This window comes from Callithrix jacchus, chromosome 12 (assembly GCF_049354715.1).
Source record: "Callithrix jacchus isolate 240 chromosome 12, calJac240_pri, whole genome shotgun sequence".
Taxonomy (NCBI): Eukaryota; Metazoa; Chordata; class Mammalia; order Primates; family Cebidae; genus Callithrix; species Callithrix jacchus.
This window is the reverse complement of record NC_133513.1, coordinates 46445221-46464019: the sequence shown is the minus strand read 5'-3', so window position 1 is coordinate 46464019 and position 18799 is coordinate 46445221. Positions and strand designations below refer to the sequence as shown.

The following is an 18799-nucleotide window of genomic DNA, read 5'->3' as shown; positions in this document are numbered from 1 at the left end:
GGTTTGCCTGGAGAAAGATGGGCTTTGGCTCCTGAGGTCATCCAGAGGTGCTGAGCCTCCCACAGAAAGCCCAGCCCTCACTCCTGAGGCAATAATAAGGGCTTTGTCCCTGGCCCAGGAGCACATCCGCCTCCACATGCATTAGTACTTACTGTTGTTAGTACTTAGTTTTACCAAAGATTTCTTGGCGAGACTAAAGAAATATTAAATCACACACTGAAGAAAAGTACAATTTTTCAAATCCCTCTGAGATATTTATTTTATTTGCTCAAGTTTTTCTGTGCCTAAGTTTCTGCCAGCTACCTCACCTCTTCCCCATTCCCCCACTTTCAGTCTCTGTCATCAGCTCCCAAAGACAGCATGGGTACCTGCAGAGCAGCAGAGTGCAGAAGCCAGCTTGACTCTGCTGCTTCTACACTCTTCTACAGCCCGAATGTCCAACTCAGCAAAAATGGGTCCAGCAAGAGGCCAGCTCTTATCCCCCCACGGAAACACCCATTTTGGTAATCATCCGTAGATCAGCCAAAATGCCAGGAGCCCTAGAGTCACACTGGGAGGTTCTAGCACCTGGTGCAGGAAAAAAAAAATCCTAGAGTGGATGAATTGAAGAGGGTAAGAAAAACAGTCTCCCTTTACCCACTTTACCCTTCCCCCAAGGCAGCACAGATCTATGCTGAGGTAGGTTCCCTGGGCCTGCATTCTCTTTTATTAGGAAAAGTGAGAGTAAAAGGAATGCTAGACTCCCCAGTCATATGGGACACAGTCCAGAAGGCCCACTTCTGTCTTGTATCATTTCTCAGAACAATGAGGGGATAAGCACAGGTGAATCATCTGGAGACAGCTGGGAGCAGGGGTGGTAGCAGACAGCAGTTGACATGCAGTTTTTAACAACCAGCCATGGATCCTGCTAACCAGCTCACTAACTTCAGAAAGAGTCTTGCCCACAAACTCTGCAGAATAAACTGCTTACAGAGCTCCCCCACCAGCCAATGTACACTCCAAAACAAACTCCCACCATGGATGGCACCCTGCACATCCCTGTGCATAAAGTGCACAAGCCCCCACAGACAACATGGGGACCTCCATAGCAGGGGAGGAGTGTAGAAGCCAGCTTGACTCTGCAGCTTTTGGAGATGGGGTGCAACACTGAACACTTCAGGACACTGCCCTAGGGAAAACAAACAGGAGGCTCTCAGCACCTGGCCTGGCTTTGCAGGATCAAATTCTAAGACTTTCCCTCTAGGATGGAACAAAAGGAGTGGAGTTGGACACAGCCTTAGAGAAGGTCTGAGAACCCCAGATACTCAAAGACATAGCTGCGCTCTGATGTTCACTGCACCGTTATGCATAATAGCCAAGATGTGAAATCACTGTAAGTATCCAGTAACGGATGAACGCATGAAGAAAAGGTGGTGTATATATACAATCAGCCTTTAAAAAGAAGAAAAGCCCCCCTTTGTGACAGTATGGATGAACCTGAAGGACATTGTGCTATAATATATATAATATGTGTTATATGTACAGAGAGAGGGAATGAATTTAAATAAATAAGCTTAAAAGAACAGTAAGACCTTGACTTAAGATGGAAGACAAAAATGGTAGTTAAGGAAAACTACCATTAAATAAAAATAAATAGCTTCCCAGCCGGCTGGCTAAAGACATACATGTGATGGGTTTAGGAAAAGCAAACTTTCTCTAGGCTTTGAAATAAGAAAAAATACGCATTCCATGGGTGTGTTCCTTAAAAGGCAACTGCTCCCAAATTTCTCTTTATGGTTAAAGAGAAATAGGATGTCAGAAAACCCTATCTTAGCAAATTATAAAATATTCCCCTTTTCTTCTCTTGCTCTCTTTCAATACAGTATTGAATCCCAAATTGCAACATGCTTTCTTTGCTCTAGCTCTATGTCCTCCTTAAAGAATTTTTTGTATTTGAAAAGCGGAAAACATACACCAACTTAAATTGGTACTTCTCTCTCATTTCTATTTATTTGACGGAAGTGACAAGCTCCAGTTTGCCCACAGGTTCACGTCTAACTCACAGATCGGAGTGTCATTACGGATCTGCCCACCACAGAATGCTAGATGGAGGTTAGTAGATGTCACCACAAAAAAACAAAGAAAAAATTAAAGATTACTACTTCTCAGTCCTCGTTAGCGTGAAAACATAATTGTGTATTTTATGCTTGTCAGAGACAAGGGTTATGCCTGTCAGAGCACCTACTGGTTTGCAATCTTGTTGTCACCATCAGTCAAAAGGAAAGTATCAATTTATTTGAATGGTCATTGTCAATGCTGGTCTCAGAATGTGACGCATGAAATAATAATAATGAGCATTAAATTGGTGATGAATGATAATAATATTTACTGCTCATCAAGTGCCTTCTATTCTAAGTGCAAGCACTTCACAAATAGTATGTTATTTAATCCCCACAACAATCCTGCATATTGTCCCCCTTTTATTAATGAAAAGCTGAAGTTGATAGGGGTTAAGTAACTTGCCTAATTCAAGTTAGTTGCAAGACAAAATTCAAACTCACTTGTATCTCACTCCATGCAGATTGTGGAATAACATAATGAATGATATCTTCAATAGAAATGTTATTATTTTAAAGAAGTACCGGGCAATATGTGGCATTGAAGATCAAGCCACAGACACCATGACAACCTGGCTCCTCCTCTATCACCCACCCAATTCACACCAACATCACCAAAGCTCCTGACTTTATTTTGTCTGCAGTGATCCAGACTCCCTGTGCGATGGTTAATTTATGTGTCAAGTTAACTCGATCATGGGGTGCCCAGATAACTGCTGGTTAAACGTAATTTCTGAATGTGTCTGTGAGGGTGTTTCTGGATAAGATTAGCATTTGAATTGGTCGACTGAGTAAAGTAGATGGCCCTTCCTAGTGTGGATGAGCCTTTCCAACCGATTGAAGATCCGAATAATACAAAAAGGAGAGAGAGAGGAAATGAAGGAAGGAATGAAAGAAGGAAGGAAGGAAGGGAGGGAGGGAGGAAGGGGAAGGATGGAGGGAGGGAAAGAAACAGAAAAAGAGAAAGAAAGGAAAGAAGGAAGGGAAGGGAAGGGAAGGGAAGGGAAGGGAAGGGAAGGGAAGGGAAGGGAAGGGAAGGGAGGAAGGAAGGAAGGAAGGAAGGAAGGAAGGAAGGAAGGAAGGAAGGAAGGAAGGAAGGAAGGAAGGAGGGAGAAGGGAGGGAGGGAGGGAGGGAGGAGGGAAGGGATTCTCTCTCTCTGCCTGACTGGTTGAGCTAGTATATTGGTTTTCCTCTGCTCCTTACTGAACTCCCGGATGAGAGAACCATCAATGCTCCTGGCTCTCAGGCCTTCAGACTCAGACTCAAACACCACCACCAGCTTTTCTGGGTGCCGAGCTCGCAAACAGTAGATCGTGGGACTTCTCAGCCCCCACAATCACATTTATTGGTTCTGTTTCTCTGGAGAACCCTGATCAATACACCCTGGTTCCTGATCGTTGGTCCAGGAATGACTCAAGATAAACAAGTCAGACATCTTTCTCCGAGAAATTTCAGTTTGGAACTGAGAACATTCAGTCTGATCCAATCTACCGGAAAGAGGAAATGAAAATCCAAGTGCTGTGTTGAGGGCTCACCATGGTTTCTATCGTGTGATCTGGTGGCAGACAAGGCCTGACCACAAAGAAAGAGGAATGAGGTGGCTTTCAGGAGTGAGGAAGGTGGGCAAGGTCTGGAAACATGGTGGGCACTCAGCTTCAAGTTCCCATTCATTCCTGAGGGCTGGCTATCTCTCTGTCCTGTGCCCTCCTAGACCAATCTGTGTGCTTTTAACAAATCTCCCTTTTTATGCTTAAGAAAGATCTTACAGATTCCTTCTCTATGGAACTCAAAGAACCCTAACTATTCACAGTCATCTGATCAAAGCTGGTCTGGAGCTCCCTAGTGGTCTAGTCTAAGAAATACAACATGAATCCTGGGGAGGTCTAGGACTGAATAATGAACACATCCTTCAAATTTCCCCTCCCAAGTACCAGTAATCTCTTCTTTCATTTAGAAAGAAACCAAAAAACTATTCTAAAGTAAGTCTCGGGCAAGACTCTGAAGAGCCAGCTATCTGTGCTCTTAGCTGAAGAACTCAGAGGGCTGAGGCAGAAGGATGGCTTGAGCCCAGGAGTCTGAGGCTGCGATTGTGCCCGTGAATAGCCACTGCATGCTGGACTGAGCAACATGGCAAAACCCATCCCTTAAAAATAATATAAATAGGCTGGGTATGGTGGCTCATGCCTGCAATCCCAGCACTTTGGGAGACCAAGGCAGGGAGATCATCTGAGGTCAGGAGATCAAGACCACCCTGGCCAACATAGTGAAACCCCATCTCTACAAAAATACAAAAATTACCCAAGCATGATGGCACGTGCCTGTAATCTCAGATACTCAGGAGGTTGAAGTGGGAGAATCGCTTGAACCTGGGAGGCAGAGGTTTCAGTGAGCCGAGAATGTGCCACTGCACTCCAGTCTGGGCAACAGAGCAAGACTCCATCTCAAAATAAAATATAATAATAATAATAATAGCCAGGCATAGTGGCCTATACCTGTAATCTCAGCTACTTGGGAGGCTGAGGTGGGTGGATTTCTTGAGCCCATGAGCTTGAGACCAGTCTGGGAAACACAGTAAGACCTCAACTCAAAAAAAAAAAAATTTAAACCGGGCATGGTGGCTCACACCTAAATATCCCAGTACTTTGGGAGGCCAAGGCAGGAGGATCCCTAGATGCCATGAATTCAAGGCCAGCCTGGGCAACGTAGCAAGACCCCCATCTCTATTTTTAAAAAAAGAATAAAAATATAGACTTAAAGCAAGAATGTTTATGTGGGAGCCATACCGCAGCATGTGGTGTAAGGCCTAACAATAAGGTTCAATATTAAGTTCTGCCTTGATAGATGGCAAAACTGGAAGGGCCTGAAATGTCCTAACCACAAGTTCTCCTCTGCCTTCACACCAGGGATAAGAATCCCTTAGCTGGGCATGGTGTCTCACGCCTGTAATCCCAGCAGTTTGGAAGGCCAAGACCAGGTGGATCATGAGGTCAGAAGTTCAAGACCAGCCTGTTGAAATGCTGTCTCTACCAAAAATACAAAAATTACCTGGGCATGGTGGTGGGCACCTGTAATCCCATCTACTCAGGAGGCTGAGGCAGCAGAATTGCTTGAACCCGGGAAGTGGAGGTTGCAGTGAGCCAAGATCGCACCACTGCACTCCAGCCCGGATGACAGAGCAAGACTACATCTCAAAAAAAAAAAAAAAAAAGAATCCTTTGCCAAAAGACCCTTGTCACCAAATGGACCAGGTGCAGCTCTTCCTTATCCCTGGGTGGGAAGTCTCAGTTTCCTCCCACCCCATAAAACTTTTCAGACAAACTAACCGCATCCACCGTGGGACAGGGGTCACCCTATCCTCTTGATACCACAGAGTCTGCCTCCCACAGCCCCTGGCTGTTCACTCTGTTCCCAAGTTCAACACTGTTGTGGCCCTATGTGGCACGGTGTCTTCCTCCACAGGCCATAGTGTGTGTGATGAATAAACTGGTCTCAACCTCATCTGTTCAGTGCTGGTCTGGGCGTCATGTGTTTGACCATCCTTATAACAGACGCTCCCCAGTGGGATGAATGGGAAGCAGTTCAAACACAGCAGCACAGAGATGGGCCAGAGGATGGCCTGTGTGGGTAACTTGCACTTACACAGACAGGAGTAAGAGCCTTCTCTGCAAGGAACATCCCACTCCCAGCCCACCGCCCCAGGTCCCGAAGGGACAAGGGAAAATTCACGGCTTGAGCAATGAGTTATAGCGCCACCTGCTGGGGTCTTGTGCAAAGTGATCCATTGAGAATGGCATGCTGCAAGCATCAAATGGTTACCGGACCATTAACTTCGGCAAAACCTATATAGAAGAAATGATTACCAACTTATACAGAGGTTCTCATGTTAACGCCCAATACTTATTTACTGACAAAGTTTTTTAAAATGTTCAGCCAAGTGAGAGCAGGGAAATTGCTTTTTCTAATTACAGCCACATGCATCTTTTTCTTAGTTCATTGTCTCAGCTCTGATTGCCTTCAGTGGGTTCTTGACTCAATCTATGTGTGTTCATCTGTAAAACAGGGATGATAATAGCATCTACTATACGGGACTACAATAATATCTGCATAGCACTTAGAGCAGCTTCAACACACACAGGATCTTAGTAAGAATTAGGGTAACTTTAATTTTTTTTTTTTAATGGAACCTTGACTGGTCCTGACCTTCGAGAACGTCTACTCAGTGAAACCTCCACAGAGGTACAATCCATCCAGAAAGACATGAATAACTCAAATGAATTGATGAGAGAACAAGACTACATAATGCATGATCAAAAGTGTTTAAATGTGCAGATCTGACAATCTTTCCAAACAGCCAAGGGGAAGAAAAATAATAGCATGGGCTTGGCCTGCCAGCTAAGTTTTTGAGAAAAAGAACTTAATCTTGGCCTTAATGATGCATAAAATTGTTAGAAAGAGAGGAATGGTTAGAAACATAGGAAATGAATCTCTAGTAATTTTTCACTAGGCACAGGCTTATGAACCTGGAAAATATTGTAACTGGCAAAACTGCATTTAATGTTTCAATATTTAATGGCAAAATACTGTTTAAAAATGGAAATGTCATTAATATATTTATCTATAAGATATATTAAATATGTATATATATTTATCTATCATCCCCTAACTCAAGCCTTAACCCCTCTGGGAAGGTGGCCTCTGAGAATCCTTCACTGTCTCCTGTGGGTCACCACTGGACCAAGGCACATTTCCATATGGCCCTCAAACTCCATAGTGTAACTTACCTGTCTCTCAGGCTTGAATCTCTAGCCATGAACTCAACTATCAAGTGAATATAACTTTCTTTACCTTTTGCATGAATGACTCAGTTGCAGCTTAAGATAGCATAATTTCCGAGAGACTTATGTAGTACCAAAACAGCAACACGGGCAGGAACACAGGTCCTTGAAGTCATCTATCCACGTAGGCTGAGATGTCTGTCACCCTGCCCAGCCCTAGAGTTTTGGTTCATGTGAGCTGGCCTTGGGTCATTGAGACCCTGTCCTCATGTTCTTCAGGCTCAGGGCCTGTCTCCACTGCTTCCCTGCCATTCTAGGCACATGAGAACCATCCGTAGCTAAAGTCCCTGACACCCTGCTGTTTCTTCTCTACAGCCCAGCCACCTTCCCAGGACTGAACCCAGTAGAAGGGTCCTGAGGTTCTCAATATCAGTGTTCTTATCACTTCTCCAGTTCTCTTTCTCTCACTCAAGCCAAAGGGCCTCTTTTCTAGTCTAAAGGTTGGAGTAGCTTTATTCATTTTGTCCCCAAGTATTTGTTCTAGACCCTGAGTCTTTTCTGTTCCCCATAAATCCACCCCATTAGTCCTACACTACTTCATCTGCCCACACCGCGCTCCTTTGGCTCTCTACACCCTCATGCCCAAAGAAATATGCTACATTTTTTTTCATGGGTGATAGGATGCATTCCTTTTTTTTTTTCTAAGCTGCAAAATAATGCCTAGGGTTTTCAACTATTTACGAGGACAAGAAGAATAAGATAAAATAGTTGTGTGTACATGTGTGCTTTTATGAGTTTATTCACAAATATTCCCACAAGTTAATTTATGCACATATGCTAACATATAAGGAAATATCTTCAAAACTTCCCAAACAGCTGTTGCACTACAATCCTTGTCTCAAAGTCAGCCCTGGAGGAACTGAAACTATGGCGATCAAATGGCTTGCTGAAGGAAACGATGCCTGCTGGAAGTCACTCCACATAAAGAAAATACCAGGCAAAGAGTCAAGAGAGGAGACTGATCTTAGCAATGGAAGCTCCACAGGTGTTTTCTGGATTAAATACCCCACGACTTTGCCTGGCATACACTGATATTAAACTGCTTAATATACATGGATATGTTTTCCAAAATGAGCAAACTAACTATGGTTTTATAATACAAAAAGGTGATTTTCTAGATACTAATGATCCTCAAATTGTGGCTGATGGACCAACATCAGTATTGGAGCATCCTGTTAGAAATAAAAATTCTCAGGCCCACCCCAGACCTTAAAAAGTCTGAAGGAGGCTAACAGCAATCTGTGCTTTAACAAACATGGCAGGTGATTCCGATGCACACTCAAGTTTGAGAACCACTGGTTTATATATATATAAATATAAAACTATATTATACATGTAAATATAGACTACCTCAGCCCTGTGAGTAGCTGGAACTACAGTGCGTGCCACCTGTAGTTTTTAAATTCTTTTTTGTAGAGACAGATGTCTCACTGCATTGCCCAGGCTGGTGTTGAACTTTTGGGCTCAAACAATCCTCCCACTTAGGTCTCTCAAAGTGCTGTGATTTCAGGTGTGAGCCACTGTGCCCAGCCTGAATTTGACTTCTGAAATTGTGTGTGTGTTTGTGTGTGTGTGTGATTTGACTTCTGAAAGTGTGTGTGTGTGTGTGTGTGTGTGTGTGTTTCTGGGGGTATAACAGAGTTGATTCAAAACAAAACACAACTTTAACTTGTTTGTTGTTTCATACTTTTAAATTTTAAGTAAAAGATTCTGTAATCATATGACCTGAGCTGGAAGAAGGAGCAGAAGCTCTGTCACAAATTTTGGTTGACAGCACTTCTCATTGAGTCTTCTCTGCAAGACTCATGACAGTCTTGCAGAGAATGAATGACTTAGAAAATCAGAATTGTGCAGAAGCCATCCATATCACTTGACACAAGAATATAATTTATGTAAGAGAATTAAGGAAACAACACAATACAAAAAAAGTTACATGGCAAAGAGACTTATTTTTACTTGCTCTCTAATAGTGAATAATTGACAACAACCTTTATATCAAATGCTAGAAGATGGTTAAGTAATGCAACTATTCATTATGATGGAGTATTATTGAGCGGTTAAATGTGACTGCCGTATGTAACGTTTCAACAGACTGAAGATGAACTGAATGCTAATCATAGTAATTTTGATTTCCTTAGTGCCTGCTATTTGCTATATACCCCACACATGCTATCTTATTTCATCTTCCTGCAAACCTCAGTGTCAGGCTTTAGTATTTTTCTCATTTAAAGTTAAAGAAACTTGGACTCAGAGGTGCTCCTTGCCTGAGTTTAAAAAGCTGGTGTGTGCAAGGCTTGTGGTGGGGTGGAGGTTAGGGTGTGTGTGTGTGTGTGTGTGTGTGTGTGTGTGTGTGTGTATGTGTTTCTGGGGGTATAACGAGTTGATTCAAAACAAAACACAACTTTAACTTGTTTGTTGTTTCATACTTTTAAATTTTAAGTAAAAGATTCTGTAATCATACGACCTGAGCTGGAAGAAGGAGCAGAAGCTCTGTCACAAATTTTGGTTGACAGCACTTCTCATTGAGTCTTCTCTGCAAGACTCATGACAGGAAAGGGGAGGGAGATCATTAGGACAAATACCTAATGCATGTGGGGCTTAAAACCTAGATGGTGGGTTGGTGGGTGCAGCGAACCGCCATGGCACATGTAAACCTATGTAACAAACCTGCACATTCGGCACATGTATCCCAGAACTTAAAGTAAAAAATAAAATAAAATAAGCTGGTGTGTGGAAGGAGTGTTGACACCAAGCATTGTGCAACCCTGAAGAAGCCCATGATGTCCCAGCTGACTTGTTGTGTTGCTTAAGATTGCTAATATAGTACACTGCTACTGATCCATATGCTGTGGATTCCGTAAGCTTGGTGCATGCCTAGATAGGGCCTTTGGGATCAAGGCATTCTTTCCCCTGCTTGCCAGGAATGTTGGCTGCTTGTGACTCACAGCTGAGCTCTTCTCTTGCCATGGCCTTTGTCTGAAAGGAACCTCCTCATTGGCGGTGATGGCCCTCCCTGAAGGCAGTCTTACTTCACTAACTGGTAGGTAAAGGTGTGAGACTGCCTTCATCTGGGGCAACTCTGAGGGACTACTGCATTTCAGTCCAATGTCTTCCTCTGGCCAGCTCTGCTTCCCTTACTCCCCATGATGAATGCTGTCTGTGCCCAAGGACCTCCAACGTGGAGATCTGACTCGGAGTCTGCTTTTCTGGGGAACTGGGCCTAAGAAATGCCTTCTAATAAGAACTCTAAAATCAGCCACCCAAGTGGAGGACAAAGGCTAGGAGTGAATGCACAAAAAGGAAAGTTAATTGTGCTAAGATGATGTGATTACAGGTGACTTAACTGTCTTTTCAAACGTGTATCTTTAAATGTTTTATACATTTGCAATTTAAAGAAGAGTAGGAGGTAGGGGGAAAGGACATAAAAGGCGTCACATGAGCATATAGCAGGGAGGGCCACCTGAGAACGTCTGCACAGTCTCTTTCTCTTGCTTACTTTCTCTCACGTCCTCATGTTCCTGGAGTTCCATGCCCTGTTCTGCCTTCCCTACTTTGAATAGAAAAATTGTTTGGAAACCTGGAGCCCTTGTACTAGAAGTCATATGTGGTTAGGAACTCCGGCTTTCTTGTTAGGGACATTTCTTGATGAGTTGCCCTAGACAAGGGGATGAAAGCTGGATGTAGAAACCCTGTGAAAAATGGGACTCTGTGGAAATGAATAACCATGTCACCTTTATAAGATTTATCTCACAACCTGTCCCAGAGGCACCTCTCCTTCGGAAAGGAATGCTCTGGGCCATAGCCATAAAATCAGGCTTTTTATCTTGCTGCCTCCGGTCCACTTCTAGAGACACATAAACATTCACGATAGTATCCACAGGGGTTTGCACATGCTGGCTCTCTGCAGTGTGCCCCGGGGAGACAGAGATTCAAGGTTGCAATTTAGATGTTTTTAATGGAATATCATCTCCTCTAGTAGAGAGGCAACATATTGGTGAATCTGCTGTTTCTTCTTTCCTGATTAAATCAAAATCTCAGCCGAAAAAAATCAATCTCCTCCCCCCATTCCGTTTATACCATCACTACTTCAACTTCGATCTTATTACCTCTCACCTGGACGACTGCAATAGCCTCCTAATAGTTCTCCCTGCTCTGGTCTCTCTCCCGCCCTGCGTTCAATTCTTCATGCTGCTGCCAAGGGATCTTCCGAAAATGCTAATATGATGTTGACAATCTCCTGCTTAAAGTCATTAATGGTTCTCCATTTATTCAATATATAAATGCCCAATCGAGGCATTGAAAAACCTTCATGATCCCTGCCTACATTTTCAGCACCCAGTCACTTTTCTTATGCTCCAAATATTTCAACCACATTCACCTTCATTTCCTGAACAACGCATGCTCTCATATGCTTCCTGGTCTTTGCAAATGCAATTCATTCAGTCCAAGATGTCATTCTGGAATGACTCATCTTTAACATCACTGCCTCTGAGAAACTTTATTTTTCCATTTAACTTTAAGTAACCTTGAACAATCTTCATGTATCAGTCAGGTTCTTAATGGCAGATGACAGAATCCACTTTAGTTAGCTTAAGCAGGATGGAATCAATTGAGAAAAACAGAAAGCTTACTGAGTTGTTGGAAGGGCTGGAGAAATAAGTTCCAGATTCATTTTCCAGCAGCAGCTCCCAGCACCACACCAGGGTCGGGTTATCCAGGGGCCTCTGCCTTTGGTTCTAAAACCATGCTGGCCTCCTCTGCTGCTACCACTACCCATGGAATGGGGGTCCCACTCTCTTCCTTGTCTCCTCTAGTAGAGAGGCAATATAACTTACAAATCCAGGTCTAACGTAGATGTGTCTGATTGGTAAAAATAAAGTCACATGCCTCCATTCTAACAGCAATGGAGATTGGGAACATTTTTTTTTTTTTTGGATTCTACATTGAGAAGGCAGAATTTAAAATATGGGGATCTATCAACATGCGGTAAAGATGTTTAAAAGACACGAAGCAGCAGGAATGTCAGCCTTCCACTGTCTCTCTCTTTTTTAAAAACAATGATTGCATTTTGCTGTTGTTCTCTTTATACATGTGCTTTCCCTGCTATACCAAGGATGTGAGTTAAAGTGATGGCTCACTCATTTCCGTGTCCATAGCCCTCTGGCACAGTGCCTGACATATCAGTAATTCTTTGTTGATTGTTAAAATAATAAAGCTATGAGAATTCCTTGCCTAAAACTTTTGCATGGTTAATTATATACGATGTTATATCCAGTCTTGAAAACTGCACCCCAATCTGTGTGCTCTAAAATGTATTAAACCAAATCTTAAATAACTCAAGCTGCAGGAAACAGGACTGTAAACACTATTTCAAATTTGGCCTCTAGAAGCAAGATTGCAGATTCAGCGCTCATATTCAGTACCATCTTATACATCATTTGCCATAATAAAGAATGGCCTGCAGCAAATGAAGGAATAAGGCAAGGTTATCGTCAGTGCTCTTTGCCTCCCCTCTCAGCCCTCCTCTCTCTTCTCACCTATGTCATGCTTTCTTGCCTATAAAGCACTGTCACACATTTATTTATTTAATGCTCATAGCTAACCCGCGTGGTCTTGTTATCTCCATGTAATATCCTAGGCCAGAGGTTGGCAAACTATAGCCTCAGGGCCCAGACCAGCTGCAATCAGTGTTTGCAAATAAAGTTTTATTTGCACTGTAGCCAAGCACACTCATTTATGTATTACCTATGGCTTTCTTGAGTTATAATGGCAGAGTTGTGTGTTTGCTATGACCTGTGGAGCCTAAAATATTTATTATCTGTCCCTTCCCTTTATTAGGTCACAACCTAAGTCTCTGGAACATAGGTATCAGGTAAAATTGTCCATGCAAGTCAGAACTTGAAACTAGTCTTCTGTTTATAGGTTCCATCTGTTAGATGATCTTATTGGGGGTCATCTAAAAATGTGTAGAACTATTTGAAAGTTGCTTTCTCTAACTGTAGTGTTCTTTTTTATCTCAGTTGATTCATACTGCTGACCACGTGAATCAGACACAGAGTTTATAGCACTCTGTATCATGAAAGGATGGAGGCAGGAAGGTACTGGGGTGGGGAATGTCAGTGAAATTCTTATTATAAATACCGGCACAAGAATATTGAGGTAAATGAAGAAACAGCTACAAATGGGGAAGGTGAGGAAGGAGGGGTCGGGGAAGAGTTGCCTTTCAGGTTTATCCCTTTCATATGATACTTTCAAAAACACTCATGTGTTACTTCAATAAAAATATCACATGATTTTGGAAAAAAACAAAAAGTAAAGTCTGAGAGAAAGTACAAAGGAAGTCTGTCACTAGCATAGATTATACTGCAATATAACTTGCTGTTTCTGGAGATATTTAAGGGTATGCATCCTGAGACACGGCTGAAAAGGCATACGACATACCCCATGATGTCATATCTATTTTAGAGAACTGTAAGTCACAAAGCAAGACAATAGCCACACATCCTAAGTATGACTTCTATCATTTCACTGACAGTAATGCAGGGGAGAATGCAAGCATAGTACCCTCACCACCCCAATTATGCAGTCAGGTTTCCTGCCGATATTAGCACACCCCGCGTGCAATGGATGAGCCTCACCCTGCAAAAACCACCTTCATGATCACGGTGTTTCCCTATCTAGGTAAGTATGAGCTTATAGTGGCCTGGCATCTTCCTCTTGATTCCAAACACTTTACACATAGGGTCACTCACTTTGCACAAGCTCTAGCCTGTCACTTGTGGCATAAAGACTTTTCCAAATTTTAAGAGCCAAACAATAACATTTTGGATACTAGAATATTTGCAAAATCCTAAGAAATGTATGAACAAGACCAACCAGAAGGCATTGTGTTCATCTACATACTCCAGGCCCCTCCTGGTGATGTCAAAATCTTCTGAGGAATCTGAGACATTTGTTGATGTGGCTAGGCAGAATAGAGGCCCACAAAATGTTCACGTCCTAATCCCTGGAACCTGTGTATGTGTTACTTTACATTATGGAAAAAGGGATTTTGCAGATGTGATCAAGAATTTGAGATGAGGAGAGTATTCTGGATTATCTAGGTGGGCCTACGTAATCGCAGGGTCCTTGTAATAAGGACTCAGGAGGGCCAGATAAACAGATGGAAGGATGGAAGAGAAGGAAGAGGAAAGGTGCTAAATTGCTGGTGAGAAATGCAGACAGCCTCTTGAAGCTGGAAAATGTATGTAACAATCACTCCAACTTTAGCAGCTGAAAACTGCAGCCACTTTATTGTGCATCTTGAATTTTGAAATTAGGAATTTAGGCAGAGCTTTTCTGGGCAATTTTTCTATTCCCTGTGGTATGCTCAGAGGTCATTCAGTGGTCACTGTTTAGTGGACCAATTGATCTGTATGGTCAAAAGGTGGGTTCATAGCTGGCCCCTGGGTGGGATAGGCTAGGAGGCTGGGCTTAGCTGGGTCTTTTACCCAGGGCACCTGCATCTGGTTTCTCCAGGATGGCAGCCTCAGGTAGCCAAGACTTATTTACTTATTTATTTATTTTTGAGGCAGAGTATTGCTCTGTCTCCCAGGCTGGAGAGCAGTGACGTGATCTCAACTCACTGCAACTTCCACCTCTCGAGTTCAAGCAATTCTCCTGCCTCAGCCTCCTGCTACCATGCCTGGCTAATTTTTTGTATTTTTACTAGAGACGGGGTTTCACCATGTTAGCCAGGCTGGTCTTGAACTCCTCACCTCAGGTAATCTGCCCTATAGCTCCTGCTCAAGACCCTCAGAGAGAATGACTCAAGATAATAGAAAGTGGAATCTGCCAATTTCTCAAAGCTTGGAATTTATAATGATCAATATAGTCATAAGCCACTGGGATGCAAGGGGAGGGACATAGACCCTACCTCTCAATGGGAGGCATGCCAGAGACATTGTGGTCATCTTTAATTTGCCACAGAAATGGATTAGAAATGGTGTAAAATGTATCTACATGTGTGTATTAACAGTGTGCTATGGAAGCTCAGAGAAGGCGGGGACCAACTCAGAGTAATAGTTCAAGAGCGAGCTAATGGTTTATCAGACATTTCAGAGGGTAAAGCATTAAGTCATGATGTCACAAAGGAGGTGGTCATATTTAGGAAACAAGAAATTCGGAGTGTTAGGGTGGAGGGGGCATGGAGAAGGAAAGGGAGATGATGATGAGTGTGGTGTTGATAGAATGGTGGTATGAAAAAGACAATGATAATGCAAATAGAATCACCCATACATTGTGCATTTTATTTCATTTGTTCAGATAAGTTCTGGCTCTGTTGCCCAGACTGGAGTCCAGTGCTGGGACCATAGTTCACTGCCTCCTTGAACTCCTGGGCTCAAATGATCTTCCTGAGTAGCTAGGACTACAGGCATGCACCACCACACCTGGTTAATTTCCTTATTTTATTTGTAGAGACAAGGTCTCACTATGTTGCTCAGGCTGGTCTCAATCTCCTGGCTTCAAGCAATCCTCCCGCCCCTACCACCCAAAGTGCTGGGATTACAGATGTGAGCCACTATGCCTGGCCTTCAAAGGTCTCTTCAATGCAGCAGAATAATCAGGTGACAACAGCAATGGGATGGGGAAAGGGTGGAACTGATTGGGGCTGGGGGCCCAGGAGGAGAGGATTCTGATTGAAATGAAAGAGTCATGGTCTGAGAGGAGGCAAAGCAGTAGAGAGAGACCAACATGCCTCTCTGCCTTTATCTACCACAACCCTCCTATAGCCCTGTGAACAAACCATAGCACAGGCCCTGATGTAAGGAGTACAGCTCTGCCAGTGGTACATTCTTTCCTGGAGATACAGCTGTATTGGCCAGAAACAGCAAAGAGAAGACAATTTGGGAACCATTTAGGGAAAAGACTAAGGATGAAGAGGCCCAGCATGGTGGCTCATGCCTGCAACCCAGCTCTTTGGGAGGCTGAGGTGGGAGGATACCTTGAACCCAGGAGTTCAAGGCTACAGTGAGCTGTGATCACACCACTGCCCTCCAGCTTGGGCAACAGAGCCAGACCCTGTCCCAAAAAAACAAAAACAATACAAAATTAGGAAAAAAAAGTTGGTGAAGAGGAGGGATTGCAATGACATAGAGACTCCACTGGGCTCTGGAGAAAGGATCAGGATTTGCACAAGTAGGTGAGGTTCTGAGCTGCAGGGAAATGAGGGTGGGGCGGGGAAGCGGGGGAAGAAATGACAGAAGACCCTGGGTCGTTATGCTCCCTATTGTTTTGAGGACGGGGGACATGGGATTAAAGGGAGGAAAGGCTACTGAGTTACTTGGTGCCTAGTCCCTCTCCCGAGAAGTGGAGCCTGAGGTTAGGGTAGAAGGGGAGAATGAGAGAGTTGCCCTCTGCGAGCTCAACAAAGTCTCCAGGGAGAGTATGAGGCAGACAAATCTTTCTAGCAATCAGATGGGAGAGTAGGTATCAGTGAAGGACTCACCTTCTTCTCAAAGTCATCCAACTTATCACTAGGACAAGGCTGTGAAAAGGACATCTTGGAAAATCCAAAACAACATTTTTTGGAAGATAAAGGAAATCCAGTTTGTTGAGATGTTTCTGCGTGTTTGGATATAAATCACATTATTGTATTTTGTCAGCAGATTGGTGGGGAGTTTAACAGCTTAAAGCTGGCAGTGAAATGGAAAGGGTTCCTCATATCTACAAATAATCCACTATTCTTTGCAGGTTTCTGGACAGCTTAAATCAGGACTGTGCAGAGAAGCACAAAGTAATTATGTAAATAGGGATGGCTCTTTGGGGAGCATTTGCAGAGGGTGGGAGGGAGAGGTGGTGAGGGCAGAAGAGAGGGGGAGCAGCAGTAGGCATGGTGGGCAGTGTTCCCCTTCAGGTAGGTGCTGTCTTGGATGTGAGTGCCAGCCTGCTGGGGGACACACAGCCACAAGGTCAGGGTGGAAGCGTCCGTTCAGTGTAACACAGTGTTTAGGAGTGCAGGCTCCAAAGCTGCATTGCTTGCTTCCCCTTCTGGATCTACCACCTGCAACACTGGGAGAATTTTGGTTCTCTCCTTTGCTCAATGGAGTTAATAATTTCCCTTACCTCACGTGATTGTTGTGAGGATAAAGGAAGACAAATGTAGGAAAAGTTCTTAGAATAGTCTCTGATACATAGCATGCATGGATGTTCCTATAATAATCGTCTGCACTTTTTGTGTTTTATATTCTGTTCAGACACAGAGGTACAGGGGCCCTGATAATTGGGCCCCCTTTGCTTCCTCTAATGATATAGAATTAAGGCATGAATTTTTCCATCACTAAGTCACAATCATGCAGATACCAGCATGCCAGTGAAGAAGAAACACTGACTTCCTAAACAGAGAACCTGGGTCACTGAAATTGCACTGGGGCCGCTTGGGTCTTCACTTTTCACTGAGATGTGGAGGCTTGGTTCTAGTACTGCAATGTCACTGGCGCAGGAAACCCTGATTGGGAGTCATATAAGTGTGTTACAGCTTCAGTTCTGCCACAGCACAGCTGGGTGCCCTTGGCCTAACTAGGAGCACAGTGGACAGAAAGAGTGGGATCGGGCAGCCTTCACTGGTAACTACCATAATGTTCTGCAAGGCCTCTAATGTTGCTTTTCCAAACGTTTCGACAATTCTGCTTATGCCTTTGTCTTCTTCACTAGACAATATGAATAATGATACTAATAACTTTTAAACAGCACTTATTCTATTCTAGTTATCTCTTTAATCCTAGTATCGTTTAGATCCCACAGGATCTGGCACTTGGTAGGTACCTAATAAATGTTCAAAAATGATTAGATACAAGAATAGATGACCTCTGTTTGAATCATGCACTTGCTTAGTTTAGGGACTTTGAGCAAAGTTTTTGGTCTCTCATTTTAATTTGCCCTTTATGCGGGGCACACATTAGGCACTCAGTAGATTTTTTTTTAACTGAAATGTCCCGCTTCACTAGTGCTTGAGGGAACAAAATAGGTTGTGATATATGATTATTCCCAGATCTTTGTCCCTGGCTCCACATCTATGTATCGACTTCTGTTCAGTCTTTCTGCTTAGATGTGCAGTAGCACCTCAATACCCCTCGGACGTGACCTCCAGATGGCTCCCTCCTGCCAGCTCTTCTCTCGGTCTCCTCCATCTCAGCGAATGGCATTACCATCTACCCAGTTGCTCAAAACAAAAATGTAGGAGTCACCCTTCTGCTTCCCTCTCAGCCAGCAGCCAATCCGTCAGCAAATCCTCTAAGCTCTCTGAGTTTGATTTCTCCTCACCCTCTCCACTAACTCAACCCTTGTCCAAGCTACCCTCATTTCTTACATGAAATATTGTGGTTATCTCCTAAATAGTCTGTGTTTTTACTCTTTTATACCCATCCCTTTTCTACTCTTAAGGATACCAACTACCCCCAGCTTCTTCCAGAAGGATGGGTGGAATGGAATGATGACCTACTCAGCTGGAAGACTGGGGAAAAGAAAAGGAGGATATAGTGTGTGTGTGTGTGTGTGTGTGTGCGCGCGTGCGCGCACGCGTGCGTGTGCATGCACGCACATGCACATGTGTTTGAGGAGCAGAGTCCTGGAGGGAGAAGTTTTAAGAGTATTAGTGTCCTATGACAAGGAGCAAGAGAGGGAATCCACAAATGGGGGCAGGGAACCCTTAAGAAAGAGGCAACCACATAGATAAGACAAAGAAGGCACCCCAGAGATAAGCTCAGTAGGGAGGTACCCATCATTACATGCTCTGAATGGGCTGGATAGGCTGCTCTGGCAGGAACTAACCTGTCCATTCATCAGGCACCAAATGTTTAATTGAATAACTAATACTAAGCATTTTCTGG

General features: G+C 43.5%; 1 long non-coding RNA gene and 1 pseudogene across 4 annotated transcripts in view; both read right to left on the bottom strand.

Annotated features, from left to right (window-relative positions):
- The window catches only part of LOC144578654 (uncharacterized), a 172644-nt gene that overhangs the window by 9962 nt on the left and 143883 nt on the right, over positions 1-18799 (bottom strand). The window lies entirely within an intron of this gene.
- On the bottom strand, positions 13473-13621 carry LOC118146624 (U1 spliceosomal RNA; annotated as a pseudogene).